The 27,547-nt window shown below is 42.6% G+C and overlaps 1 protein-coding gene across 3 annotated transcripts in view; it reads left to right on the forward strand.

Annotated features, from left to right (window-relative positions):
- Window positions 1-326: 326 nt before the first annotated feature.
- Window positions 327-27,547, forward strand: part of TMEM200A (transmembrane protein 200A) — an 80,183-nt gene continuing 52,962 nt past the window's right edge. For 2 of the 3 annotated variants that reach the window (XR_009690662.1, XM_061130168.1), the window contains exon 1: window positions 327-502. The gene's annotated coding sequence lies outside the window, so the exon portion shown is untranslated. Of the gene's footprint in view, window positions 503-27,268; window positions 27,331-27,547 lie in introns of those variants that run through there. The other variant, XM_061130169.1, reaches the window with a different exon arrangement.

Below are 27,547 nucleotides of genomic sequence, written 5' to 3' on the forward strand. Positions count from 1 at the left end.
CGGGGATCTCTTCAGTGGGGATCTGAGCACTGCTGAAAACTTTTCTCCTCTCAGCCTCCGTGAGTCTTTTGTCTTGTGCGGCTGCGAGTCCCTGTCCGCTGCCCGGCGCCCCGCGCCCGGTGACCACCGAGGGCAGGAGCGCTCGGACGCCGTGCGCCCTATGGCTGCGGCCGGCGGCCCGGCGACCGGCGGCGGGCACGGCCAGCGGCGCGCCCCCAGCCCCGAGGCCGCCGCCCCCACCCACTTCGGCCCTCCCGCAGCCCCCGCCGCCCGCCCCCTCGCCTGACTCATCCGCCCGCGGTGGCCGCGCCGAGTCCGCTGCCCGAGCCCCGCCGGGATGGGGAGGGAGACCGCGGCTGCCCAAGGCTGCGGAGGTTTCTGCTGACGCCCCCAACCCCGCTGCCTCCTGCGCTCCGCTCCGGAGGCGCCCGACGTCCCACCCGCTCCGGGAGTGAGAGCCGTGAGAGGCGACTGGACCCCCGAAGCCCCGCACTCCGGACAGGTGAGGGGGGAAGAGAAGGATGCTGCCGGGGATGGGAAGGTGGGTGGGCAATCGGTGCAGTTGAAACGCGGCGCTGCTTCACCACCCTCTCCCTCCCCGCCCCTCCTCGGTTCCCAGAGTTAGGATAAACACTGTCTCCTGAAGTTTGGGGAATAAACCAAACCCGCCGTCATCTCTGGACTCCCCAGTCCCCGCAGCGCAAGAGGAGCGGTGTAGGGCAGCCTCCCAGGACCCCGGAGCCTTGGAGCGCCTGGCTGCGTTTCTCCAAGCTACACCCTCCTTTGTCTCCGTTCCAGAGTCGGCATTCTCTGTAAAGATGTCCACAGGGTTAATTTATAGTAGTCCTTGGCAAGAGCAAAGTGTGGTCAGGGTTTCCTAAAGCAAGATCTGTATGTGGTAGGATCTTCATAGACAAAATGGAGAGGCGAAGCAATTATTTGCCAAATTCAGCGCTATTCTTCTCCCTATATAATCTGTCCTTTAGAGAAAGGGCTGAGCGTTTGCAAGATTTGCTCCATTAATCATTCTTTTGCTCTAATTAATTGCCCAAGCCAGCATTTCACATTTTGTAGGTACAGGCTGTGGGTATTTATTGCCACTAGTTTTCCACTGAGAAGTATGTGTCTGTGTGTGAATGGTATATATAATAAAAACAATTCATTATTCAGTACCAGGCATAGGCAATGCCAGAAAGTCAGATGCTTCCCATATACGTAATTTTACTCACTGAAGTCAGATCAAGTACACCTTAGCCTGGTATTGGACTATGTGTGTGGACCGAAGTGTTTATTACCTTTTTTTCCCCCTAAAGACCTTCAAAAGTACTTGTGGACAACAAGAAAGCATTTCAAGAATCGACAACTGTTCTAATTTGTCAGTAAGAATATTGAACGCTTTAGGTTTTGCTGTCAAACCAAGTTCTAAGGTACACTTTTTGTAGTTCTTTATGAAGAACTGCAAAATTATGAACAAATATTAACAGCTCTGTGAAAGCTATCAACTTTGCTGGCTTGTCATGTCTTGCTTTACAGAAACACATGAAATGACCTTCAGTTTGTTATTTGGCCACCAATACTGGAATATATCACCATTTTGTGAAAAGTAGGCTGAACTTCAAAACTTCTCAAACCTTACTTTATTTTTCCACTACTTTTTCCCTATACAGAAGCATCCACCTTAGTTTCATGCTTCTCAGACAGCTTAAGTGAAGGAGTTGTTCTTAACAGAAAAGAATGTTTCTCTTAAGTAAATTAATGTTTGAGATTTTTGTTTTTTTACTCTTAAAATATATCTTCTGAAGTGTTAAGAATGTTTTTCTCTAATGAAGTCTTATATAGAGCTCATTATTGTGAGGTGATTTAACTATAATTTGTAACCTTGGTTATAATTAGCTTTGTATCCTAGGCTGGGGAAGGTTTTAGAGTTGTGTGGGGAGCATCCATATGCGGTTTGCAGGCAGCTGGCACAGAGAGATTTAACCTGTTGCTTCTGAGTCAGGTTCAGGGAAATACATGTAATATCCAAAGGCTTTCTGGAAGGGATTCTTCAGGAAAGGTCACTGTAAAGTGTGATGGCTGCACTTTTTATTCCGATTTAGAGGAATTACTAGTAAGCTTTCGAACATTCCAAGAGTTAGATTACTATACTTGAACTTTTGTAGCTTCAGCATTTTGACAATAGTTCTTTGGACCAAGATAGCTACTAGCATGTAGGGGGAGAGGATTCAAATCGTTTATTTAAATTCTCTTATTCCCATGATAAATCTCAGAGTAAAGGAACAGAAATTTAAGAAAATAGATAAGAACAAAGATAAGAACAGATGTCACTTTTTTATGTTTCTTCAACAAAATCAGTAGACAATAAAATTAAGTCTTCATGGTAATACCTATTACTTATCATATAGAATGTAGAGTCTAAAAGAGGAGGCAATTTTAAAATAAATTTCATTTAGTGTTACTTTCGCTAAATGAGAGACAGCATGAGGAGTTCAGTCAAGCAAAGCACATTTGGGAAAAGAACTTGTGTAGAGATGAAAAAAATGTGTCTGCAGTAAGATGGACCCTTCATTTTATTAAGGGATATATGATTTGCTGTTTTGTCAAGGGTATTTGTTTCAGGATTTAAGATATGCTTTGTCTGCTAAGATCTGATATGTGTCCAACCATTCAGAAAACATGTGTGAACCCTTGTCATGGTGCCAGGTTTGCTGATTGGTAGCAAACTAGCCTCTCCTCTGGGAGTTTGCAGGCTGGCAGGGAGGGGACTGGGAAATGTGTCAGATCACTGAGCATCTGCAATGGTCCTTGAGCATCAGGGGTCTGGTCCACACTGGATTTCCAAGGGCATTGGATGGGGAGCTGGAAAACCCAAGTTGTTATCCTGGCTGAGACACTGGTTATGTGGCCTTGGATACCTTTCTAGGCTTTTCAGAGTCTCTCTGCTCTGGTTGGCAGACCAAGGACTTTGGGCTGTGATTTTTTCATCCTCTTTGTAGAAAGCTGCATGATGAAGAGAAATCAGGATGTGGTGGGGGTGGTGTGGTGAGCAGAGGTTGAGTTGAGGGAAGACAGGCTGGAGACTTCACTGGACACTGGGAAAGAGTAATGACCATGATAGTAGGAGGTCAAGGAGACTGGACATCTGGCCCATCACTGATTCTCCGAGTTCAAAATACATAACAAAATAATGAGTTAGCAACATTCACTTAGTCCTTGATGGTTTTCGATGAATTTTCACAAATAATGGCAGTTGATTTTCTTTACAGCTCCAAGAGGTTATTCAAGTAGAAAGGTGATGAAACCAGGGCTAATCTCGCAGAGCATGTTTGTGCCAGTATGCTCTGTTGCTTTTTTGCAGGATCTGTAGAGACAAGAGAAGCTAGAACACACTTTGGAAACCTTGTGTAAATAGGAGACAGAGATAAGGGTGGCATCAGATTTTAGTGGAGTTTAGAATGTCTGAGGAAAAGTTTAGGTTATATTCTGGAAGATGTGTGCGTGCAAAGTTGCTTCAGTTGTGTCTGACTCTTTGTGATCCCATGAACTGTAGCCCGCTAGGCTCCTCTGGCCATGGGATTCTCCAGGCAAGAATACTGGAGTAGTTTGCTCCAGGGGATTTGCCCCACCCAGGGAATGAATCCACTTCTCCTGCATCTCCTGCATTGCAAGCAGATTCTTTAATGTTGAGCCACTGGGGAAGCCCATACTGGAAGCTAAGAATCTCCAATTGTGATATTAAGACCTGAAACGTCTGAAATTCTGATTGTTAATCTTTAATTTGATTACTCCTGTTCTGGGCTTCCTCCTCATCTCACTCCCCTCCCCATCCCCAGCAGGAATTCTGGTGATTTTAGTATTATAGTCATGGATAAGACTTTTCCAAAAACTTTGCGTGCAATTGGAAAAAGAAAATTCTCATATAAAGATGGGCATTCTTGGGCCATTGTACTATTAATCAATGGAATATGTTCCAGTAGCAAGTTATTCTTTGGAAATTTTGTCACCGAAGGTGAAACTGCACAAAATTCATGGGAGTGTGAACCAAGTGTGAAAATGTGGACGTATAAGTTCCTTTCTGCACTGTCCCTATCACTCTGCTCCAGACATTAAGTCCACTGACGGGGTCGAGTCCCCTCCCCTTTACCCAGTGTTTCTGCAGAAGAGAGTTAGCAGGATTCATCTGGTTATGCACCTGAGGAACCTACATTTAACTGTGTTAAGCAAAAAAAAAAAAAAAATATATATATATATATATATATATATTTATTGGCTCATGTGACTAGAAAGACCAAAGGTGGACTTTGCTTTGGTCATGGGTGGAACACAGAGTCTCTTTCACCCTCTTTCTCTCTCCATTTCTCAGTTTCTCTTCCTTCTGAATCAGCTTCATTCTGAGGCCCCTTTCCATGTGTTTCATGTGCTGAGAAAGGTGAGCATTGGTAGTTCCAAACCTGCACTCCTGAGCTTTTGATCCATAAGAAGAGAAGACTTGTCTCTTCCAGGTCCCATTTATGGAAGTCTTCCAAAAGGTCTCTGACTGGCTGTGCTTGGTAGTCATTGACTCAGTCTCCGTGTCCAACCAAGAGTGCTGCTCTAATAGTCTTGGACTGGATGGCGTGCCCAGCCCTGTTCGTATGTGGTGCTGGTGGTGGGTTGGGGCGAAGGGCTGGGAGGGGCACCACAATGGACAGCTCTGTCAAGGTCATATAGATCCCCCAGACTTATGAGGCTGCCAATCAAAAACAACATGTCTATTACTGGGGAGAATTGCTCCCTTCTTTTGGGGGATAGCCTCCTGGACAGTGATGTGAAGTTTGTGTGTAGAGGCAACTCAGATGCCCAAGGCCATGCAAATTCCAGAAATGGGACCTTCCTCCCAGCCAAGGCAAAGTCAGGAAATGAAATAATTCCCTCCATGTCTAGACTTTGGTAATAAGATCCAGAAGATTATGGAGTGAGGAAGCCACCATTTATCCATGTCCATGTGCTTTTAGGAAACACCCTTGTGCCCTATTTTCAGCCTAGGGATTTTATCTTCAAAAGCCGTGGTCATCCTGGGATCATGAGATTGGAGACCCCCTACTCTGGGCATTACAGATCTAGTCACACAGTGACAGTTTGAACATGGAAGTAAAGTGATGAACATAGAATTATTGTTTAAACAGGTTTGTTGAGATTGTAGGAACTAGGCAGAGAGGAGGCAGTGGGCAGAGATTAGGGTTCTCACTTAGGAGGCCTAAGATGATTGGTCCCAAGCTAAAATATTGGCTTGTGTGAGCAACTTTATGAAGGTCTGATGAGGACTAAGGAGCCTTTGTGTTGACAGAAGCATCGGAAGGATAAAACAAATCAGGGGGGACAAGACCAGGGGGTCGGCTGGCTCAGTGGGTGAAGTGGCTGTGTGTTGTACGTTTCTTCATAGCAAATGGGCTGTATAGAGAGGCATCCTGTAGCCACCACGCGTCCTGGGGGCAAAACCTCTCTGTGTGTAGCACTGACATTTATCAAACACCTACCTAGTGTGCTGGGTCCCATGTTACATGCTTTACATCCGTTACTCATAAAAGCCCTCTAAGGTGAGAAAACAGAAAGTAAGGGAGGTAAAATGACTTGCTCAGGGTTATATTGTCATTAAGTGGATTCAAATCCTGGCAATCTGAAATAAAGCCTGTGCTTAAACTACGCAACACTATCTCTCAAAGTCAAGATAAGAATCCAGTACATCAGGCCAAATTGAAGGATGAGTGCCAAACTGGACCATCCAATGGGCAACCAGACTGCCGGGAATACAGGTCAGACAGAAGGGATGGAATGGAGGCTATTGGCGTGAAGAGGTTGAGCATCAGGGTTCAGTAGCAAACTTAGTACCTCAGTAAGAAAGGCACAAGCGTAGATTCTTGGCTTGGGGTTCGGGTGCAGCAAGGGACGTGGGTAGGAACAACGCAGGAAGTTGACCAGGTGGGCAGATCAATAGAACAACTAGAGCTTGATTGTTGAGCTGAGGCCAGGAACTCTGCCATCTGCCTCGCTTTAAATATCCTTCGTGATATAAGTCAATGCAAATACGGCATGGGCAGCTCCGTAGAGGGAGACGGAGTTCTATTGGTTGTCAGGCACTATTGGGGAAAAAAGAGCTAACATTTGTAGAGCATCTGCCATGTGCCTTCTATACATAATCTCACCAAATCTTCATTAGAGTCCTGGGAGATGTATTGTGGCTTTTTTTTTTTTTTTTTTTTTTTTTGGTTGTTGAGCCAGGAAATGAAGGCTTAGGGAGGTTAAATTACTTGCCTGAGCTCCTGGAGCCAGACTGGAAGTTGGAGGAGCTGTCATGGAAACCGAAATCCATCTGAATCTCAGCCTCATCTTGGGTCTTCAGGGAGTCATCCTGGTTCCGGCAGGGCAAGGTCAATTTCAAGTCTGGGCCAAAGACTTGGGGAAGTCAGCAGAGGCATATGATTGGAGAGGGAGATTGTGAGTCGAACGTTTAGACGTTTGAATGGGAGCTGAGAGCAGGTCATCTGAACAGAGCTGTCCAGCAGGACTGTATCTGGCTTTGGCAGAAAACTCAATAACCTAGTAGATTTTCTCCTCAGTGCAGGATCTCTATCATTACGCACGATAGATACGTCAGCAAGTCAGATGTTTGGAGGGCTTAATTTTAGTCACTGATTTCAGTTGAAGAGAAGGGACCTCTGCCAGCTGCCATGGCCTGAATTTACCTTTATACATGCAGGTACTTTTCCCAGAAGTATGATAAATAAGAAATAGATACATAGAGAGAGGAGGAGCATTAGCACATACTCAGTGCCACAAAAATGTAGAACACACTCCCCTGTAGACATCCATACTTGAAGATGCTCTAAATGATGAAATATTTAGAGTTATTTACTGATGAAATATGAGTGATATATCATTTCCCAACAAATGCAAGGTCAAATTGGTCTCTGTGTAAATTTATGACTGGATGTAGGTGTTTGCTGTGTGCAGTGAACTGTGTATACATATGGTAAGAAGAAGGGGAATGAGAAGGTACATGAGAAGAAATATTTGGAGAGGTAAGACAATCATGTTTAAAATGTTAAAGCAGTGTAATAGAATAGTATGACTTTAGAGTTGATAGGATCTTTCAGACAGTGATCAAGATCACAGGGCTAGCCAGTACTGTGAAATACAAACTTATTGGGAGCAGTTGAACATAAATGTCATGGAAACTGAAAAGAATGGAACTGTCTGTGCCTGGGAGACAGATCAGGGGAGGCTTCCTAGAGGAGGCAAGTTCTGATGAGTATGTATGGGCAGAGAGAAGACAGAAGGGGTTTCCAGGCAGCATGCCGCTGCTGTTTAGTCGCTAAGTTGTATCTGACCCTTTTGTGACCCCCATGGACTGTAGCCCACCAGGTTCCTCTGTCTATTTGATTCCCCAGGCAAGAATACTGGAGCGGGTTGTCATTTCCTTCTCCAGAGGATCTTTCTGACCCAGGGATTGAACACATGTCTCCTGTTTGGCAGGTGAATTCTTTACCACTGAGCCACCTGGGAAGCCCAAGCTAGCATGATCAGGAAGTTATCAATGTCCTGCAGCCAGAGACCACTGGGAAATGACTTGTAGTTGAACAGGTTGCGTTTGCTACTTGTTACAGTGAGGGAAAATGTACACTGCAGGAAAACATGGAGCGCTGCAGTAAATGTTAGAAATGAGTGATTATAGGATTTCGTCTTGTAAGTGATTTGGAAGAGGGTTTAAAGAAATAGGACTTTGCTCTGCACTAAAGCAGAAATAATCTTATGTGTTTGTATCTTAATAAGTCTTATCTAGAAGGAACAAGACTAGAGAAGCTAACACTATAATTGGCGAAGACGCAGCAAACACTCATTAGCCAGATTAGGAGACTACTGGTCATTTAGGGATTGGATAGTATTTGTGTTTTTGTGTTCAGGCAGGATTACACAGTGGTCTTGTTTTTGTCCTGATCCATCACGGTCACAGAGTGGCCTTATCCGGTGTTGATGCTCAAAGAAATCATTTCCATCCAGCAGGAGAGCCCCAGGGCCAGCTCCCAGATGTCTGGGCTACTTTTGTGCTCTTTCATAAACTGGAAATTACGTTCCACAGTGTATCTGATTTTATGCACTGACCAAGATTCCCATTTACAATAGGAGCATGTTAGTGAGTGCTTCTTTTGGGGGTTATTGAGGTGATTTTCTTCCTATTCTGTAAAATTGTATTTAATATTAACAGCGTTTATTAAGTTCTCACTGTTTACTAGGTACCCTGTAAGATTCCAGGGATGTCAAGATAACAAGGATCTCAAGAATCTCATAATCTAATGAGAAAACCACATGTGAATCAGTGGTTACGATGCATTGAAATAAAGTTGGTAGAGATATGAGAATAGGTAAAGACTAACAGGGGCTTTGGGGATGAAAGTGATGCTGAGAAGAAGCAGGTTCTTCTGCAGACAGTGAGCTAATCACAGAGGTACTGAACAGATTGGCAACTGCTGGGGCATGTTGGCAGTTTTGAGAATCAGCATCTTGGGCTGAAATGCAGCATGAATTCAGAGGTCCTCCATCCTCTCTCTAAGCTGATCTTGGCATAGAGGAGGCACACGTTTTTGGCTCACTTGGCAAACCAAGTATCAGATCAGCTCAGTACAAGAATGAGAACATACGTGTGCAAGTATTTGTGATACAGTAGGGTTACTTAGCATTTCTGAAGGATGTTATTATTTCTAATCATAAAAGTATACATGCTTCCAATGAAAACTTTGGAAAATACATATGTATTTAAAAAAACTCAGGGAGAACGTTTGCCTGTAATCCCATGACCCAAAAGTACCCATAACATTTTGGCATTTTTCTTCCTCTTTATTTTAAATGAAGTTTTTCCATTGTTAAATGTGCTCTGTTTGCTTAACCTCATGTCCTAAATATTTTCCAGCTTCTCGGAAAGCTGTATTAATGTTGTATAATATTTGATTGCATGATTTACCATAATTTATTAACTATTCCCTTAAAATTGGACCTTTAGGCTGTTTCCAAATATCTGGTATTATAACTGGCATTTTGATGAAATCTTTGTTCATAGTTCAGATTACTTCTTTAAGGAAGATCCATGGAAGGGTAATTCCGGGGTCAAAGGGTAAGAATACTTTAAGACTTTTGGTACTTACTGCCAAACCGATTTTCAGAGTAGGTGAACTTGTGATTGCCAGTGCACAGAAATCCCCTCTCACCTGTTTGCATGAGGAGTTATTTTTTTACTTAAGTGAATAGCAGTTATGCCAACTGCTGATTTTGTTCCTTTGTTACCAAGACCTCTCTTTTAGAATGGTGATTGGTCAGATGTTGCAATGAATCACTCCATTAAAAAAAATTATTCACAGAGTGGTCCTGAATATCCAGATTGGGGCCCATGACAGATAGAACATTAGTTTGTGAATTTCTTAAAGCCAGTGACATGCAGGCACATCTTATAAGGGCACTCTTCAGACCTTCGTGTCGAGTACCTCCTAGTGAAGGTGATGCTGGACAAAGGCCCCACTTTTTGGGCCAAAATCCTCTGGCAACTCTGTCTCTGTAGTTTGGCAGTTGGGTGCTTGGACTCCTGGAATCCTGGAACATTTGGGATTATTGTGCTTGTGGTCCCTGCACTATTGGAAGGGGCTGTCACCCAGGGAGCATGGGTCTGTGTCTGTTTTGTTCATGCTGTTCTCTGAGCAGGCGACCCAGGAGCAGGTTGTGCTGGTGGGTACAATGTGAGGTCAGCTGTGTCCAAATGTAGGATGTGGACACCCGAGAGATACTCCCTCCCCCAAGCCTTCTGCCCTCTTAGTCACTGATCCCCTCCAAGCAAGTCAAGCAAAGATCCTGAATTTTGAACCTTCTGTGTTTACTCCCTTCCCCAAAGACTAGCCAACCATATCAAAGTGTCTCATTTTCAGATTGATAAACCTTGCCTTATTCCACAAGAAGGAGGAACTTGGAGCTTACTCAAACCTCCATGGGGTGTTTTGTTGCCCAAAACATTGCTTCAGACTACAAGAGAACTACTGAACTTACCACCGCAGTCAATTTGAGGTGGTTTTTGAGTTTCGATTTCAGTTTTTTCCACAACTGCTATTTTGCTGCAGAAATAATTTACAACTACAATAAAAATACTTCTGGTTTTCTCCTAAAAGTGGAGGAGAAAATTATTATAGTGTTATGGTTCCATTTTCTTTTGTGGATCTCAGTCAATAATTTTGAGCAAAATTGTTTTCATTCATTTGTTCACCAAATCATTATTTAGTGAGATTCATTTCGTAGTTGCTGTTGAATCATATCTATGACCCATTTTGTCAAATGTGAGGTGCATCTTATACATGGTAATGTAGAAAAACAGGGAGGAAGTCGTGACCTAAACATTTATTGGTTGCTTTCTGATGAGACATATAAAAGTTCTCATAGCTTGCATAAGGTAGTACCCAAAGTACCCAAGCTCTGTAGGAAGTTCATTAATTAATAATTGACTCAATAAATGCTGCATGCTGGTAACTGGGGATATGATGGGCATCAAAGCACAGGTTGTGGTGGCATGTACATCTAAGTGGGAAAGACAGCTCTGCCTCAGAGAGGAGAAGGTGCTTGTGAGGAAAGTAAGGGATCTAATGAATAGAGCGCCTGGGTTTTTGTAGATCGAAGGGTAGGAAAGACCTTGCTGTGTTTGAGACGTTTGAACTAAGACCAGGCTTGCATCCCGGGAAGGGTGTGTGCATGCTTGCTAGGTCGATTCAGTCATGTTCAGTTGTGTCCAACTTATGGACTACAGCCCACCGGGCTCCTCTGTCCACGGGATTCTCCAGGCAAGAATCCTGGAGTGGGCTGCCACGCCCTTCTCCAGGAGATCTTCCCAGCTCAGGGATTGAACCCACGTCTCCTGCAGCTCCTGCATTTCAGGCAGATTCTTTACCACTGAGCCACCGAGGAAGCCCACTGGGGAGGGGAAGTAGGCTTTATCCTCAGGGCACTGGGAAACCATTAGGGAGTTTTTCTTTTGGAGCATGATGTTTGAGGTTATTTATTAAAAATAGGGTTGAGGGAGTTTCCTGGCTCAGTGGTTAAGACTTTGCCTTTCAATGCAAGGGATGCATATTTGATCCCTCGTTGGGGGTCTAAGGTACCCCACACCACAGGGTGCAGCCAAGAATGAAAAATATAATCACAGGGGTTGAGATTAAGAATGTTAAGCAGTGCCTCACTGTGACGATGACATTGGAAGTGGGAACAAAAGTGGCGTTCGCACTTAGAAACTTCTTGGGTTGTTCTCTTCAAGGTGTGCCCTGTATCATTAAGTGGCTGAAAACATTCTATAAACAGTATGCATATGTGTGTGTGCATGCTAAGTCACTTGAGTAGAGTCTGACTGTGACCCTATGGACTATAGCCCGCCAGGCTCCTCTGTTCGTGGGATTCTCCAAGCAAGAATACTGGAGTAGATTGCCATGCCCTCCTCCAGGGGATCTTCCAGTCTCAGGGATTGAACCCATATCTCTTATGTCCCCTCATTGGCAGGCGGGTTCTTTATCACTAGCACCACCTCCGTAAACAGTATATCCACCTTTAACAGTATGTCACCCTCCATAAACAGTATATCCACCTTCAAAAAGTTTTAAATGTAAATACAAATATTTATTTACCCATAGAATATAAATAATGAGTCTACCACAAAGTTCTTATGCAAAGCTTTTTTAAAAAAACTGTTCCTAGCATAGTGGGGCTTCCCTGGTAGCTCAGCTGGTAAAGAAGTCACCTGCAAAAAAAAAAAGAAGTCACCTGCACTGCAGGAGACCCTGGCTCTATTCCTGGGTCAGGAAGATCCCCTGGAGAAGGGATAGGTTACCCACTCCAGTCTAGGGCTTCCCTCGTGGCTCAGATGGTAAAGAATCCACCTGCAATGAGGGGGACCTGGGTTCGATCCCTGGGTTGGGAAGATCCCCTGGAGGAGGGCATGGCAACCCACTCCAGTATTCTTGCCTGGAGAATCCCCATGGACAGGGGAGCCTGGCAGGCTACAGTCCATGGGTCACAAAGAGTCGGACACGACTGAGCGACTAAGCCCAGCGTAGCATAGTGACTTGTGTGCGCTATGCATTCAGTAAATGTTTGCTGAATCAGTTATATTGAACCTTCTTTACTGTCAGTAAAATATCATTCTAGGATATAGAATGACATTGAAGTCACAGTATTTTTATGAAAAGACCAAATCATATCTTTCGGAAAAAATTAGATAAAATGCTAACTGTCCTATGAATATTAATGATTTTCAATTAGACTCAAAATTAACAGTTGAAATATTGAAAATAATTATCTAATACACAGCTATAATTATCTTCTTAAAATACTTCTCACCACACAGTATAGGTGGAAATCTCTGCAAAGTCCACATGTTAGATAAAGGTTTCGCTAGTATCAGTTGGTTTTTTTCATACTCTATTTAGCACATGTGAAAATTCCTTATTTATTTTATGAATCTCCCAATTGTTGAACCAACCTCTGTTCAGAACTCTTCTGCCAACACCCACAGAGTAGAATATAGATGGTGATAGCATATAATTAGTGATGTTTGTTAATGAATGTTTAACTCAGTGTCTTCCAGGAGATTGAGTTCAAAATATACTCTGAGTCATCAGACATTCATGGAGAGCGTGCCGAGTGCCGTCCATTGTGTCTGTTCTGGGAGTTAACAGGCTTCTTACAAGGAGCTCACAGTCCAGAGGGCAGTCTGGTCAGCACTTAAGCAAAGAGGAGAGTTTTGAAAGATGATCTCTGGGCGGTGTCCCTGAGTCTAAGCTTGGGGAAAGGAGAGAGTAGTGAGTGAGGCTGTTCGTTATTTCACAGAAGCCTTCCATGTGGAATCTGGGTAAGTGTTTTTTTAAAGACAGATAACGAAAAGCAGACAAAGATGAAAAAGGCAGCGTGTGCCTTCCATCTTTAGGTGACAAGGCCGCCTGCATCCTAATTCTCATTTCTGTTGATATTACCCTGGGGATCCCCCGGCTGTCAGTGACTCAGTGATCCTTTGTCTCTGACTGGCAACATCCTCCTCGCTGCAACACCAGGCCCTGGAAACCCGCCCCCTCGGCTCATAAGCCTTGGGATCACCTCATGGCCTCCACTCCTCCTGCCCCTCACACACTCCTGCAGCTTTATTTTATTTTGGTTTTTTGACTGCGCTCTGCAGCACGTGGCATCTTAGTTCCCTGACCAGGGATTGAGCTGTATCCCTGCCTTGGAAATACAGAGTCTTATGCACTGGACCACCAGGGGAAGCCCCCACATATTCCTACAGCTTTAGATAGGCAGATTCTTGATTCTACTGCCTTCTTGGTTGCTAGCAGAGCATCCCTTATTCATTGCTTTATTCATTCATTCACTCATTCATTCTTTCAGTAACTATTTTTCTGAGTATCTACTCATTTAAACACTGGCTGTATAATGGAAAACAAAGCCAAGTTCCTGTCCTTATGATCCCTACATTCCAGCTGGAGGAAACAGCGAATGTGTGTGTAGTTGTAATGACAAATATTAAGAAGAATGAAGCCCAGGTCAGGAACTCAGAGTGCTGGGATGGGGTGGGGGGTGGGGTGGGGGTAGTATAGCCTAGACACCGAAAGCCTCAGGGATCAGGTCTGAAATTTGAGCAAAGACCTGATTGAAAGGGAGGGAAGGAGTCATTAGAATGTCTGGGTGGGAGGAGAGCTCCAGGCTGAGAGCAGGAAGTGCAAAGGCCAGAGGAGGCAGCAGGAGAGGTGGGAGAGGTTTGGAATGTTTGCATAGCAAAGAGGCTGCTGTGATGAAAACAAAGCCTGGGCTTATAGAAGGCCTTGGGACCTTGAGGGAACTTTGGACTTTACTCTGAGAAGCATAGGAAGCACCTGCCAGGATCCTAACCTCCAGTCGAGGCTTTGCTAGGCCCAGTCCTCATAGAATTAACTAGTATCAGAAAGGAATATGCAGTGAGTGGAGGTCTATTCATCTCCCGTTGTTGGCCCTCCTGATGGGCCTCAACTCCAACTCAGGATTCTCGAAAGTGATGTGATCAAATGAGAATAACATTGACAAAGACTTTGAAGCAAGGATAACCCAGAGAATTTCAGAGGGGATGTTTTACTTTGGGTGTGAGCAAAATTTTGTTGTGGATAGAAAACAGTATGCATTCACAGATTCACAGCCCTGAGGATACTTTTCATACAGTAAGAAATCTGAAGGCTGGAGAACCTGTCCACTCTTGCTAAAGTTCACTTACTAAGTATTAGATGCAGTTACAAGATTAAAATCCAGGCCTTTCTCCTCTTGATCTTGACTCTTGAGGAATGGGGTGACGCACATGGGTTAAGGAAGAGAAACAATGTGATATTTGCCCTGAGATTAGCTACCTAATAAGAACCAGAACTGTCAGGGTTAGTGACTTGGAGCATGCCCAGAAAGTTTCCTTAAACATCAGCATCTGTTTGGTTAACAGATGCCCATGGAACAACTGTTGTGTTCTCGGTATGACTGTGTGTGATGCTGGGGGAACAGGGAGCTGTGTTCACAGGGTGAACAGGAAGCTTGTACTGTAGTAATGGAGGCAAATAATAATAATAAGTCATAAGTAGTAAGTGTGGTTCGTAACATGAAGATGCACAGGCTGCTAGGAGAGAGGGTCATAAGTCAGAGGGGAAATGAAGGTTCCCCTGAGAAATGCAATGTTAAGATAGGACCAGAGACCAGAGGAGCTTGTCTGGAGAAGATCCTTGCCAGAGAGAAAAACCCAGGCAGGAAGGTTGAGAAAGGAAGGAGTTGGGTTGTTTTTGAGGAACAGGGAGCAAGTTGTGTTATTGGATCAAAGTGAGCCTAGGAAAGAGAGTGGAAGGAAAAATTGTAAGCTGGGCCAGTGCCATCATGTAGTGTCCTGAGGGAAATGGAAATCCAAAGAGCCAGCTCTGAGAAAAAGAGGGGTGATGAATCGCATTTGGATATCATTCCAGGAGTTTCCTGGTGAAGGGGCTGGAGGAAGCAAGAATGCATAAAGGAGACCACGGGGCCTTGGGTTGGGTGGTGGCAGAGATGAGAGAAGTGGAGAGAGAAAAGGGAGGTTTTGAAGGCAAAACCAGTGGAGCTTGGTAACTGATAGCACATGGGAAATTGTGGTCCAGGATGCGCCAAGATTTTAGCAGGGATGGTGGTAACATTCACATAGGTGAGGAAGACTTTTCCCAAGTTCTGTTCATGAGTTCAGTTTTGGACACATAACATTTGAGTTATAGGTGAGATATCTCAGAGGAAAGGGCAAGTAGGCGTTTGGACAGATGGGTGTGGAGCTTAGATGATAAATTTAGAAAGGGCACATAAATTTGAGAGTCTTTGGTCTGTAGTTGGTAATAAAGTCATGCAGAGGATAGAGACTGAACAAAGAAGGCGACTGAGGAGCTTGTTTCGGGATTTCTACCTTAAAGGGTGGTCAGAGAAACATACAGAGAAGTGTTAACAGCCGCCCTGGAAGTAGGAGAAAAGCCAGGGGTGTGATGTCATTGATGAAAGTCACATGCTATTAGTGAAAAAGTTTGTTTGCACATGCTCCTTACTGAGCCCTTTCTGAAGATTTGGGTTCAGTCTCTTTCTCCAATTTAACCTACCAGTGCAACCATAATTTAGCCTGTAAGCTTTTGGGTGAGATGAAATTAGAAGTTACAGAAAATCTTATCTTTTTTTTTTATTCCATGGGCATAGTTGTTGATACTAAATTAGAATAGAATAAATGCTCAAATCATACCTTCACAATAAAATGATGATAGAATAGCGTATCTGAAGGTCAGTTTCATCATTATCATGTTCACTACTCACCTATTTCTGCTATGAATTCCATGCTGCCTTCCAATTTAGTAGGTCTTTGAACTTTGTAAAATATTTGCATATACTTTTAACAAATTGAAATATAATTGATGTGTAGTACATTGGTTTTGGGTATACAACACAGTGATTTAATATGTATGTATTGTGAGATGCTTACCCCAATAAGTCTTACTAAATTAACATCTATCACAACACACAGTTGCAACTTTTTTTTCTTGAGATGAGAATTTTTAAGAACTACTTTCAGCAACTTTCAAATATGCAATACAATGTCATTAACTGTAAGTCACCATGCTGTACATTACATTCCCTAGGACATTTATTTTATAACTTTATTTTAAACCATTACTACATCATATTTAATATATTATCTATGTGATAGGCATTTTTAAAACCACAAATAGAAGTTCAAGCTATTTTCTTTTCCAGGACAATATAAGGAAAATATATCATGTGAAAGCAAGTTGCTTGGATAACCTAGCAAAAGACTCAGAGGATTACCCTGGCTCTTATTATTAAAATGCATTTTAGCTCATTAAAACTGAAGAGAAAAGACACCTGTTAATTGAGGTTGCCTTTCACCTCTCCCCTTGGGAGCTTAGCCCATCCTGTGTGTGACAGTGGACCCTGAGGGAGCATCATATCTTTGTTCTTCTATTTTCCTACAGGAAAAGACACCGTAGAAAGTCACTAGTAGTACGTGAAACTAATATACAAAAATGTGTGTGCATTTTCAGATTAGAAGGGATTAACTGCATTTACATTTTCTCTAATCTTCTAATGTAGTCTTTTCATTTTTTAAATATGTTTCATCATATTTAAAGACTGTTTAAGATTCAGGAACAACCTTATTTATAAGAGGAGGTTATAAAAGCACTTAGTGTTTATTATGTCCGTTGTTAAGTCGTGTCCAACTCTTTTGCAACCCCATGAACTATAGCCCACCAGGCTCTTCTGTCCATGGGATTTCCAGGCAAGAATACTACCATGGGTTGCCAGTTCCTTCTCCAGGGGATCCTTTAGACCGAGGGGGATTGGACTCATGTCTCCTGCATTGGCAGGCGGATTCTTTACTACTGAGCCGCCAGGGAAGCCCATATTTTGTCCATAGTACTTTCTTAAGCTATGATTGAAAAATATATAATAAAAAACTCCCCTGGACTTTGAGTGTTTGGGGAGGCTGCTCAGGATCCCCTGGATCAGTGAGAATCCTCCAGACCTCGTCAGGCACCTTTCTCTTCTTACCTGAATGCTTAGAAGGGGAGCCCACCAAGGGTTTTAGGTGTCTTGGCATAAGTGTCTGTCAGTTATATGAGACCTTCACAGCAGTGTGTCCTGAGAAGTAGTGCTAGGCACTTCCTGGCTATATTTGATGATCCATCTGCTTGCTTACTCTTAACCAAAAAAAAAAAAAAAAAAGACTTTCCCCCCAAATCTGTGCCTTTGGGTGAACCACTGCTGAAGATAATCTTTGAGGAGGGAAGTGGGGCTGCTTTCAGCTTCAGAGAGGACTTCTGTAAGTATTTGTGGAAATTGACTCCCCTTGGATAACTATGTCTGGTGCAGAAGTTGAGTGAAAAATAACTCTCAGCCCGTGGGTTACTGTGCTGGGGACTCCGGCAGATTTCCTGCAAGTGCAGTGCTTTTAGAATGTCAGCCACTTTTTTTTCTGTATGACTGCAGTAAATTGAGTAACAGTCCCTAAGCTGTCTTGTGCTATGTTAGACACACATTACAGCATATTATTCCTGAAAAGTGGGAGACAGGCTTTTTTATTTTCTGTTGAGGTACACATCTAAAAAGCAGTTTGTGGAAAGAGAGTGCCATTTAAAAATTTAAGCGTAAGTACAAGAAAGGTTTATTTGGTTCTTATCTTTTACTTCCGGGCTTCCCAGATGGTACTAGTGGTAAAGAACCTGCCTCCCAATGCAGGAGACATAAGAGACTCGCGTTTGATCCCTGGGTGGGGAAGATCCCCTGAAGGAGGGCATGGCAACCCACTCCAGTATTCTTGCCTGGAGAATCCCATGGGCCGAGGAGCCTGGTAGGCTATGGTCCATAGGTTCGCAAAGAGTCTGGCATAACTGAAGCAACTTAGCCCACACGTATTCATCCTTTGCCAACAAAGGTCCATCTAGTGATAGCTATGGTTTTTCCAGTAGTCATGTATGGATGTGAGAGTTGGACTATAAAGAAAGCTGAGTGGTGAAGAATTGATGCTTTTGAACTGTGGTGTTGGAGAAGACTCTTGAGAGTCCCTTGGACAGCAAGGAGATCCAACCAGTCCATCCTAAAGGAGATCAGTCCTGGGTGTTCATTGGAAGGATTGATGTTGAAGCTGAAACTCCAATACTTTGGCCACCTGATGCAAAGAGCCAACTCATTGGAAAAGATCCTGATGCTGGGAAAGACTGAGGGCAGGAGGAAAAGGGGATGGCAGAGGATGAGGTGGTTAGATGGCATCACTGACTCAATGGACATGAGTTTGAGTAAGCTCCTCGAGTTGGTGATGAACAGGGAAGCCCGGCGTGCTGCAGTCCATGGGGTCGCAGAGAGTCGGACACAACTGAGGGACTGAACTGAACACATCCTTTATTTTTATAGCTTAGCCAATGAGATTTGAGGAATTGCTAATTAAAGGTTAACCTTTGATAGTCTGGTTCCCGTATCTGAGTGGGATCCCCTCTCTTATCTGCACTCTCTCTTCCATTCATTCCAGAGTCCCTACCAGCTGGCTATCTAGCTAAGGTGGCTCCCCTTCAAGTTCAGTTCAGTTCAAAGATATTTTTAAATATATAGTCAACCTTTGATTATCTGGGCTGTTGATTTAAATGAGATTTTGTTTGAAAAAGAGTCCCGTTGCCAGGGATAATTTGATAGTCACTGGAGAGTTTGAACTTTGCCCCCAAGCACCATGTGATTTTGTTCAGGTTACTTAACCTTGCTGAGTCTTAGTTCCCTCTGCTTCGCAGGGACAGTGTAACCTCCTTATAAAGGTAGTTGGGTCATAAATGGTGATGTAGGTAAAGGATCTGGCGCAGGGTGAAGCACGAAGTGGAAAAGGTATGAGGCAGCAAGTCAGGGCATCCTAACATTCCGGAATGAGTCCAGAGGGGGAGTGCTGTCTCATCAACTCATACTCAGCTGTATCCGACCCTCTGTGACCTGATGGACTGTATCCCACCAGGCTCCTTTGTCCATCAGATTCTTCAGGCAAGAATACTAAAGTGGTTTACTATTTCCTACTCCAGGGGGTCTTCCCAACCCAGGGATCAAACCCATGTCCCTTGCGTCTCCTGCATCGGCAGGCAGATTCTTCACCACTGGGCCACCTGGGAAGCCCGTAAGAGGGGGAGTATTCAATGACAATAGGTGACCCAGTCCTTTACTTGTCCTTTTTCCCCACTGGCTCCCACCACCATGGCCCGGTTTTGCACATATGCTCTGTGTGAAACACCTGCTTTCTCTGCGTGCTACTTAAGCTGAAATTCTTTCTTGGGGTGGGGTAAGCACTTTTCATTCTAGACCCACTTTGACTGCACTTCTTTTGTAGAGTCTTCCCCTGCCTTTCCAGGGGGAGTAGTTGTACTTTGCAGCACCTTTGAGATGCTTTGCTCACGCCAGCAGTTAAAACCGATACACAAAGACTGACTTCTCTACTGTCCCTTGTGCAGACCTAAGAGCATAAGTAGTAACAGTGGACCCAATGTCTCCCTCCGGACAACAAATATAGTTGAATGGAAAGTGAAAGGGGAATTATTTTCTTCCACTGGTGGTATTATCACCAGCAATGTTACCTTAAAAAAAAAAAAAAAGGAACCACTTCAGCTCTAAGGATGCTGGTTTGAGCACTTGCATTTTGGAGACCAGTGGACAGGGTTCTCAAGAAGCGATGCAGCCCTGAAATAAGTCGGGGTATGTGATGAAAAGATACAAACGAACTACTGTGTATAACATAGAATAGCCACCAGGATATAGTGTATAGCACAGGGAATTATAGCCATTATCTTGTAATAAATTACAATGGAGTATAATCTATAAAAATACTATTTTACTGTGCTGTATGCCTGAAATTCTGAAACTAAAGCAGCATTGTAAATCAGCTGTTGTGTTTAGTTGCTAAATCGTGTCTGACTCTTTGTGACCCAGTGGACTACAGCATGTCAAGCTTCCCTGTCCTTCACTATTTCCTGGAATTTGCTCAAGTTCAGTTGATGATGAATTGGTTGATTTGAGTTGCTCAAGTTGAATTGGTGATGCTCTCCAACCATCTCATCCTGTGCCACCCTCTTCTCCTTTTGCCTTCAATCCCTCCCAGCATCAGGGTCTTTTTCAACGAGTTGGCTCTTCGCATCAGGTGGCCAAAGTACTGGGGCTTCAGCTTCAGCATCAGTTCTTCCAATGAATATTCAGAGTTCCTTTAGGAAAGTCAACTATACTTCAGAAAAAAAAAAAAAAAAAAAGACAGTAGAAGTACCTCCTTCCCATCCTCAAGAAGCTTCTCTCTCTCTCTTCTCGGGGCAGAGGCAAAGTAGATACACTGGGTAGGGAAGTTTCTCTCCTTTTTGCTAAGGTCCTGCTATTAAGTTTCTCCTGTGACCAGGCTCCCAGCACCTGCTCTGGCCCCGTACGGACTCCAGACCCGAAGTGCACCCTCTTACTTGATGAATGGTGTGAGCTCCTTAAGGCTAGGTGTGGTATTCTGTCTATTGTGTTTAAGACTCCTCTCTAGTTTTTGGATGGTATAATTCAGTTGATTTAAGACAGAAGCTCTGAGGGGTTCAAAGGTGCCTGTAGCATCAGGCGGGATAATGTCACCTTGATTGATGGGCAGGTCTTATCAAGTCAAAGGTATTAACTAGGTCAGAGGAAGAGCTACCCTAGACTTAGAGGTCATCTTCTTCCTGATGCTGAGAAGTCAGTAGTGGCATCCTGAGTTGAATGAAACAGTATGAGGCAGCAAGTCTGGGCGTCCTGGCGTTCCAACTCATAGCCAGATGGAGAATATTAAATGATAATAGATAACCAGTCCTTTTCTTGGCCTTTTTCATTTTGAAGTTTTGAAATATCCGTGAAGCTATCTTAGTAAAATTGAAAGTTGAACACTTGAAATGCCTGGCGGTGACAGAGAATCTGCTTCCCAAACATAGTTCATAACTCAGTTTTAATTTTTAGTGTTTCAGTAAATCACATTTTGTTGGCATAGAGATAAAAATGAATATCCAAAAGTGTGAATACTGTCTTCATTATAAGTACAAAGGATTATTAGTGTATTTAAAAATTTTTCTGAATAATTCTGGCAAATATTAAAATTTTGAGGGCCAATGGAATCAAAGAATTTGATAGGAATAATTTATTCAAAATGTGAAAAAAGTAGAAATCATTTCTTAATTACTTTCTCAACATTATAAGTTGTTTTTATGAGTACCTATATAAAATAAGTTTATTATTTATGAAAAACTTTAGTTTATTATAAATATCTGTCTTGTTACTTAAGTTTTGATAAATATACCTTTCTAAAGACCACATGATGGTCTGTTACCAGCATTTCTAAATTGCAGGTTTTAATTAATTAAAATGGAAATACTGATTCTTTTGATGTTTAAAATTTTGCTTTACGATTTCTTTGCAGTCTTGGGAAAGAAAAGCATGTTTTTCAGCTGTATCATTGGACACTTTGGTATATTTTAAATGAAGCTTAACCTTTAAAGTGATGATCAGATCGTGCTTGTTAACTTGTCAGAGGGCAGACAAGTGTTCTGATGGAATTTTTTTCTCTTCTTAGAAGCTTCACCGTGTCAGACATTTTGGCATTATTTTTGCTTTTCTTTTAATATTACAACAGTTAACATTTGAAGTACATTTATTATCTTTTTTGTAAAAGGATGTATCTTTCTTACCGTCTCATCCAGTGGTAGAGAGAAACACACAAAGACTATCAGTCAGGTTTAATACAATCTTTTGAATATAAATATGGAAGAAAAATGTCTTTATCTAGAAATGGGATTTTCTTTGTTAACATTATGCTCCATGCATGCATTCTGAGGGAGTTATCAGTTAGAGAGACCACATGATAAAACTTTTAATTTCCATTAGCCTTAAGGCAGTGCAAGGTTGGATGGGGACCAGGGTTCCCTGCTGGGACCATGTGCCTGGAGGTGAGTGCGCGACAGTGTGGGCTGTTGTCACCCTGAAGGTGGCTTTTTATGAATATTTTTATAACCTGTTTATTCTTCCAAGGATCTAACAGAGTTCCTTTAAATTCCTAACAGTTTATTGTCAAGGATTTGGGAGGCCATTTCTTTTGTTAACCTTATTATATAAAACAGTTGTCTTATTTTGCCAAATCAAAGTTTCTCCAATAAATACTTTTAACACACAATAAAGATAGACCACTACTCTGGAAAAACGCTCACCCTATAAACGAGTTTACAGATTGTTTTGTTGAGGAGGCTTTTTTAGCAGGATTGCTCCTCATTCCTCCCAAAAAAAAAATGCCCTTAATTAGAAGCTCCCTGTTGAAAGGAAAAATTTAATTTCTTTGCACTTCCATAATTTTAAAATTGCATTATATTCTGCTTGAGATTAAAGGAGGTTTATAACCTTGCAACCACTGATCTTGCCTGTCCTTTTCCTTTTGAAAACCTTTCAAAAGTTTGAGCATCAACTAACTCATAACACTATGTAATCTCACATTATTATAAATAAACTGCAAGAAGAATTTTCAGATGAATTTTTAAAGGTGACCTTTTGCCCTTTGGTCATGCTTTGAAATGCAAAATAAACAGTTGAGAAAATTATCCTTCAGTTGAGGAAGAAATTCCGCTTTTTCTGAAATCCTATTGCTATTCTAAGGAAAACTGTTAATATATTTGTGAGCAGAGGGCTTTTAAATTTACATTATCTAGAATTCTCCTATCTTTTTTTATTTTACTCGTGTTTGTATCTGGATTTATACAGTGACTGTATAGTCATTGGGGGAAAATATAAATTATGGAAAAGTATTTCAGTATCTGATGTATTAAAAGAGGTTTGGGGGCTTCTGAGGGATTTGTTTCCCATCCCTGAAGTGATCTCTAATAAAGTAAAACAGGAGTTCCACCCTGTCTTGTTCACCAAAGCTCAGAGGAAACGTGTGTGACGTCCACGGTACTTGCGCATTTTGAAACCTTCTGTGCTGAAAGGGTAGTGGCTAAGTTTTGGCAGAGCTGAAAGTTGCACTTACCCAGAATCTGTGTGTCAGAGCAAGTGATGATGGCCCTAATAGTGTACATTTGTAGTCTGCTTTTTACTGCCACTGAAGGAAATCTTGTATTGTCCGCCATAAACCCTGGCACGTGGGAATCGATGATCTTTTCAGACCAGTAGAGAGAATCTGGGAAAGTGATTAGAAAAGCCTTCTAGCCTTATCAAGCTTCCCTGGTAGCTCAGCTGGTAAAGAATTCACCTGCAATGTGGGAGATCTGGGTTCGATCCCTGGGATGGGAAGATCCCCTGGAGAAGGAAATGGCTACCCACCACAGTATTCTGGCCTGGAGAATTCCAGTTCTACTGCCCCCACTGCAGATGTAACAGTGCCCAATCTTTGTCCCTTCTGAACACCAACATTTTAGGGCAGAAAGGAAACCACAGGTCTTTAAAAGCTACTCTAGGTCCTTGGCATTGAAATACTTTTTCACCGCCCCCTCCCCCATCCAAAAAAGAAAGGAAAAAGAAACTAGTAAAAATGTGATCTCAGCAGATATGACCTTGGAACATATTATAATAAATTTGCTTTGCAAATTTTGCCTTGTTAATTTAAAACCATGCTCAAAAGTCAGCATTTCTATTTCTCCATCAGCAGCAGTTGAAAGCCAAGTCCTTTTATAGATTTCCCTGAAGGATTCCCAGGCACTCCCTTCTGGAGGACCTATTTCTAAACCGGAAACCTTTCCTTTCTGATGGAGGCAGTCACACAACGCAGCTCATTCATCAGTAATCCTTTAATGCTGTTAAAATGAGTGGGTAGAAGAGGGCCCTTTAATTATCGATTATAAGAAGATCTGACCTTTATGATCCTCTTCTATTATCTTGTGATAGTATATCTTTGGTGAAGTTGGTGGTGCAAGACTTTGAAATGTGTTATGCTAAGTCTTGTCAGTCGTGTCCAACTCTTTGTGACCCAATGGACTGTAACCCACCAGGCTCCTCTGTCCATGGGGATTCTCCAGGCATGAATACTGGAGTGGGTTGCTACTTCCTACTCCAGGGGATCTTCCCTCCTCAGGGATCAAACCCACATCTCCTGCAATTGCAGGCAAGTTCTTTACTGCTAGTGCCATCTGGGAAGCCCTGGGAATATTCAGGTTTAAACTTTCTGACTAGAGCAGCTCAGAGCCCTGTCCAGTTGCTGGGGGTTTTCTCTTTGGAAGTTTCAAAAATCCTGTTTGCCTTTGTGAAAGTGGGAAAGAGTACAGAGATGTGAAGAGTAGGTATGGCTGTGTCTTAGAGAACTGAAAATTTAGTTTCTGCTTCGCAGAACAGCTTTCTCTCACAGGTGGATGTTTTCACAGTGAGTAGTATGGGCGTGGAAAGGAGAAAGGCACGCTCTCCTCTGGAAAGAGGAGAGTGAAACTTTAAATGTCAGTAACTGCCTTCTAGTGTACCCTCGTGGGTGGCCCGCGGAGATTATTGTGTCCACTTCAGTGGTCTCCATATGAAGAGGGATGTGAGGGAAATCAAAGTTTAGGTGAATGATAAGGCCAGATTAAGATGTTGCAAAATGTGAAAGGAACTAGAGTTATTCTGGAGAAGAGAAGGTTTATATTAATAGCTTCCAAATATAAGGATCAGATATCTCCTCCTTAAGGGGAAAAAATTAAAAAGGAAATGGATTTAAATAATGGTATTAGGAAATTAGCTACCTGGATACTTCCTAAATTGATAATCCCCAGAATGCATTGTCAAGAGAGGTGTTATATTTGTACTCAGGGAAAATGGGACCTGTCTTCAGAGTGTGACAACTCATTGCCTAGGTAAGCTCAGAGTCTGCTGATGTGACCTGCATGTTTGATTATGTGTGTTTTCATGCCATGGTCTAAGTTCATGTAGTTTTTCTATTTTTCCTACTAATGAATTTTTTTGTGAGTGGCATGATTAGGTAATGATGCTTTCTCAATCTTGCTACCAGAAACAAAGACAATTAATTATTATGTTTGTAAACACATATTTGATTTTTAAAATAATTCCAGTATGTAAGAAACACTTGCACCACTCAATTATAAACCCTAAAATTACAGAGACTAAAAGGGAAGCATTTCAGTATCCTTACAGAAAGCATAGATTGCACATTCAGTTTGTGTGACTTACATCAGCCTTTAAAGGTATATATGCTTACAAAACCATATGACTCGTGACATTCAGCATATCACTGAATGGCAGTAATTTTAATACTGATCATTATATTTAAGGAGAAGACAAAAATGCTTATTAAAAAAACTGTTCATCGTTCATCTAATATTTATATTGAATATAGAAATAAAATAAAATATGAAAATACTACTAATTTTTACATATCAGAGAACAAAGAATTAGAATTAGGATCTGGTCATATAGCAAGATATTAGTGGAATATTAGTGAAAGCAGGAAGCGGATTGGGAAGTGGGGAAAGGGTGTTCTGGTTCCCAGCCCAGGGCATGTTCTACTGAAGTGCGCTGTCCAGAATGCTAAGTGTGGATTTTGAAAAGGGCAGTGAAGGCCTGCGCTGGGAATAAAGATGAGGGAAGTAGATATGTCAGTGTTTGTGTGAGCTCGCAGAACAGGATTAAGGAAAGCTAGGAGCAGGAACTGGGCTTCCCAGGTGGCGCTAGCGGTAAAGAACCTGCCTCCCAGTGTGGGAGACATAAGAAATGCGGGTTCGATTCCTGCGTTAGGAAGATCTCCTGGAAGAGGGTATGAAGACCCACTCCAGTATTCTTGCCTAGAGAATCCCATGGACAGAGGAGTCTGGTGGACTGTACAGCCCATAGGATCACAAAGAGTCGGACACAACTGAATCGACTTCGGATGCACACTTGAGCAGGAACTGTATTTCACCAAGCCAGCTTCACTGTAATGACCCCTGTGAAAGGTGGCCTTTCCAAATACAAAGGGCTGTATGACGTAATTATCCCTTTAGAACTTGAACTTCATCTTTCTGTGAAGGAAAATGTCTAACATTTGTTAGTATGTACTCTGTGTACCATCATACCTTCTCCCTTGATTCTCACTGAACCACGTGAAGTAACAAATCTCCACCTAAGAATATTCTATTAAAGTGAAGGAACTTGTCCTTGGTTGTTCATCAAGTAATGCTATGAATGCTTTATCGGTTTCCAAAAAAGTGTAAAACATTAAATGTCCAACAGCCTTCAAACTATTTTTGACCATAATTTTCTTTGATTATAAGATTTCAGGCCTGATAGACATGATTATAAATAATATAATTTTGTTTATATTATCTCAGTTGTTTGGATCTTGGAGAAATGAGATCTTATTATACCTCTCAGTTATCTAGTGTGTTCTTTTTTAAGATTATATTTTATTTTCATTAACGTATAGTTGATTTACATTAAAGTATAGTTGATTTAAGGGTTTCCCTGGTGGCTCAGCTGGTGAAGAATCCGCCTGCAATGTGGGAGACCTGGGTTTGATCCCTGAGTTGGGAAGATCCTCTGGAGAAGGGAAAGGCTATCCACTCCAGTATTCTGGCCTGGAGAATTCCATGGGGTCGAAAAGAATCAGACACGACTGAGTGGCTTTCACTTTCGCTTTCTTTCAGAGTTGATTTACAATGTTGTTATAGTTTTAGGTGTACAGTAAAGTGATTCAATAACACACACACACATATATATATATATATTTATTCTTTTTCAGATTCTTTTCATTATAGGTTATTACAAGGTGTTGAGTGTAATTCCCTGGGCCATACAGCAGGTCCTTGTTGTTTATCTATTTTATGTGTGAAAGTGAAAGTCGCTCAGTCATGTCTGACTCTTTGAGACCCCAAGGACTATACAGTCCATGGAGTTCTCCAGGCCAGAATACTGGAGTGGGTAGCCTTTCCCTTCTCCAGGGGATCTTCCCAACCCAGGGATTGAACTCAGGTCTCCCACATTGCAGCTGGCTTCTTTACCAGCTGAGCCACAAGAGAAGCCCAGGAACACTGGAGTGGGTAGCCCTTCCCTTCTCCAGCAGATCTTCCCTGACCCAGGAATCAGACTGGGGTTTCCTGCATTGCAGGCAGATTCTTTACCAGCTGAGCTACCAGGAAAGCCCATTTTATGTATAGTAGTATGTATTTGTTAATTCCAATCTCCTGACTTGTCCCTCCCCCTGCCCCCGCAGGCATCTGGCTTTAACCAGGAAGCACTCTGCAGTTCCTCACTGTGGCCGTAGAGCAGGCTCTCTGTCCCATGTTGGTGGAATAACAGGTGTGTTCCGTCGCGTGAGGTGCATGTGGCCCACACTCTGCAGGGAGCAGGAGGAGCCGGGGGAGCAGGAGGTGTCAGTGTCTGGAGTAGCACCAGCACTTTCTGTGTGGTCTGAAGTATGTCATTTAATCTCAGTGAGCCATTTCTGAATTTACAAAATGCCGCAAGTACTACCTGCTTCACAGGAACTACTCTGAGATTTAAATGATGAGGGATG

This window comes from Dama dama, chromosome 26, assembly GCF_033118175.1.
Source record: "Dama dama isolate Ldn47 chromosome 26, ASM3311817v1, whole genome shotgun sequence".
In the NCBI taxonomy this organism is placed as follows: Eukaryota; Metazoa; Chordata; class Mammalia; order Artiodactyla; family Cervidae; genus Dama; species Dama dama.